The 3681-nt window shown below is 40.3% G+C and overlaps 1 pseudogene; it reads left to right on the forward strand.

Moving 5' to 3' along the window:
* Nucleotides 1-2451: 2451 nt before the first annotated feature.
* Nucleotides 2452-3066, forward strand: LOC147891165 (uncharacterized; annotated as a pseudogene).
* The last annotated feature ends 615 nt before the right edge of the window (nucleotides 3067-3681 follow it).

Genomic DNA, 3681 nt, shown 5'->3' on the forward strand with positions numbered 1-3681 from the left:
TCAGAACTCGCGGCCATTGAGGAATCTCATCCTCTATCTTCCCCGAAACAAGATCCATTCCAAAGAAATTCTAGAGAATCGTTTGCTAAGACTCTACCCAGGACTCTCCCAGAAGCAATGCAAGGTAGCTGCGTCGTCTCATATTCGCACGACGATCCCAGGAACAAGAAAATGAAGATGGCCGACTGTTTGGAACTCGGGATTCCTTATTCCGTTGCTTCTATTGAAAATGGCTCATCGGTCGTTGTAGGTACACCGCTCAAAGGAGTTGTTGAACGTAGTTCGTTGTCGTGGCTGTTTCTTTCGTCGATGGAGGTGCCTGGCTCAGAGGATCGACTCGTCTTGGGCTTTGAGGACCTTGTTGTAGAAGCAAAAGCTCAAAGGTTCGACTATTGGTAGCCCGTTATGGAAGCTCGACTATTGGAAGCCCGTTATGGTTGAAAACCTCTTTCCCTATCACTCAAATTTACAAAGGAAGAAGAGCACTCTCTCTCACAATAGATCTCTCAAGAGACAATGAATCGAATGGAAGGAGATTAACGGAAAGCTCTCAATCTCTCATGGACGGAAATTTCTGTCAAATGGACGGAAATTTCTCTATGGAAGTGAACTCTCACAAGAACACTCGAGAACTCTCAATCTCACAATCTCTCTCACACTCTCAAGAATCACAATGTCTCAACGGAAGACAAGGGAGCTCTGATACCATGACAAAATATGAAGAGGGGAGAGGAGAAGAGTGGAGATGAGGAGAGAGGGCACAGCTAGAGAGCACACCACAAATGACTAACTGTACACTAGAATTAGTTGAAAAAATAGAATATATACAAACCCTTTTAGGGTTAGGGTTAGGGGATCTAACCCTTTCCTTTATAGCACTCTATAAGGTTAGTGCTATGCACATATGATCACGTGATGGTGCTATGCACACATGATCACATGATGTTAAGCGTGAACTCTCAACATGGTTTACAGAATGCCTCTCACATGTATGAACACTCCATGCAAATGAAAACAAGCAGACCTCTCAGATTTATCTTTAGAGATAAAGACTGTGTGTTTGCTGCCTCATAACAAGGCCCATATGCCCCTTCAATCTGGCCGATCAGGTCTGCTTCCTGCTGACCCACATCTGGCCAATCATATAGGATTGTGAGATGTCATGAAACCCTCTAAAGCTAGAATTTGATTCAGGATTGAAAGATCCTAGGCCTTGACTTGGCACACCATCCTGCACTTGTACTCCATCAGGATCATGCTGGCTCTCCTCATCCGAAGTTTTGGAGACTTGGAGACTTGGCCTTCCGAATCGTACTCCTTGTCTGCACGCTTCCATAATCACATTTGTAGCTGTATATCACCATACATGTCAACAGTTTTATGTCCATTTCATGCTTCATTTTGAACATGTTAATGATGATTTTGCTGTAATTTGCTCCTCATTTCCTTTACTTTACAATAGGTTTTGCTGCTACTGCAAATAATGCATTGAGAAGGCCTATGTTTCTACTTCAACTCACATGTTTTTGGTTGGAATTTGTTTACAGGTGCTGTAATTTGTTACTAGTTGCTAGAGTAGCTGTAAGCTTCAAAAGGAGATTGTACTTGGCTTGAAGCAGCTCTGATTCTTCCATACTTTGCTCTTGGTTTTATGTCCATTTCATCCTTCATTTTGAACATGTTAATGATGGTTTTGCTGTAATTTTCTCCTCATTTTCTTTACTTTACAACAGGTTTTTCTGTCGATTTGAGATTATCTTGTTGGGCACCTTTTTTGTTATCTAGCTCTTTTATAGGAGCATGGAGAGGCATGATATTGTGATTGTGTTAGATGAGGGTGTGGCTGAAAATCATGTGTTGGGATATGTTCATCTTAAAACCGGTGGTACCTACAAGGACTTGAGAGAAGAGATCATCCTTGATAATCTCATCATAGATGAGTTTATATTTTTGGGAGGATCTAGGAAAATTCCAATAGGGGCCAAGCAAGAGGAGAGATGGATAGTTGATGTTGCAGAAGTAACCATCCAATTGAAAAGCGAATATGATACACAAGGCAAACGCCAAAAAGTGGACTCAGTTGGAGATAGCAATAAAATGCAGCCAAAGTGTACAGTGTCTTCAGATTTATGTATGCATGATCTTGCTCAAGGGTGTGAGAGGTACAATATGGTGGATGATTTGACTACGTGTGGTAGTGTTTCTAAGAATCGATTGAAGAGTCACCTTGCAACACCATCTGAGGTCAAAAAATGGCAGAGGGAGATTAAGATAGCCAAAGAAAAGTTAAGAGCAAAAGGCCGACATGATAGATTTGAGCTCATGTCAAAGGACAAGGATGGTAAAGCATTGTTTTAGATTTGGTGTGAGGAGTGTGATTGCTCTTATGGTCAAGGGGGTCCTGACACTTTGTATAACTACACACACTCACACATCAACTCAGCATCCCATATGAGGATTATTGGGTTATGTGAGCAAGAGAGCCATAGAAAAGACAGCCTTGGTTCATTGGATGACATTATGGAATTAGGAAAAGAAAAAGTAAATGAAGCAATGTTGGAGATTTCAACCTTTGCAAATGAGAGTAATGTGGTGTTTCAACTAGTAAAACAGAGACTATTGGAGATTATAGCACTGTATCAAAAGTCTATATAAGCTGCATGCTAGATAACAAGTGGATACCACTATTTCCAAAGACAGGATCTCTACGACAATGCATGATTGAGCATATGAAATCCAAGCTACATATCACAAAGGCTAGTGGCATTGATTCTAGTAATCAAGTGAAGAGGGCTGGTGGTCTCCCATCCAAGGTGACAATTATAGATAAGAAGCAAAGAGATCTAAGTGGTTTTTTCAAGAAATGTTCTGCTAAAGGTAAAACTCACATGTTCTAGCTGTGTTTTCCATCAGCTTTGTATTTTCCAAGTGAACATTTTTTCTTATGCTCTATTGTAATGTTTTCTTATAGATAATGACACCTTGCAAACTGCCAATGCATCACGAAAGCCATCAGGTATTTCTCATATGCTTCTATTTTCAATCATTATTTCTGATTTTTTATAGAGATGTTAGGTATAGCTAGTCATATGGCTTTTGGCTCTCTCTCCATTAGGCAAATTTTCAAGCTTCTATTTTCAATCACTATTTCTGTTTTTTTATAGAGATGTTAGGTGTAGCTAGTCATATGGCTTTTGGCTCTCTCTCCATTAGGCAAATCTTCAAGCTTCTATTTTCAATCACTATTTCTGTTTTTTTATAGAGATGTTAGGTGTAGCTAGTCATATGGCTTTTGGCTCTCTCTCCATTAAGTCAACCCTAAACTTAACAGATTCCTTCTTTGCTCACAGAGAGTAGCTTGCTTGCAACCTTGTGTTGGGGTTTTTGGCAAGGGTCATATAACTATGATGGGAATGTGGTTGACTTGAAGCCCTTTTTGGATGATAGTAAGGGAGGTGGCAAATGGCACAATGAGCCAGCAACTAAGGCAACAATTATGATGGGGACAACAGAGTTCATTGAAATTAATGGCACTTTCCGTCATAAGGATTGCAAGCGGATATGTTTGGAGGGAACATACTTTGATAATTTGCAATGTGGTGCATGTGCTACTATTCCTAAAGAACGAGACTTTCGCATGCGAGTGTATCGACAAATTCGATCTTTAGACACTCGTGGATC

This window comes from Dipteris shenzhenensis, chromosome 18 (genome assembly GCF_047967505.1).
Source record: "Dipteris shenzhenensis isolate YYH24624 ecotype China chromosome 18, Dip_SZ_1.0, whole genome shotgun sequence".
NCBI lineage: Eukaryota > Viridiplantae > Streptophyta > Polypodiopsida > Gleicheniales > Dipteridaceae > Dipteris > Dipteris shenzhenensis.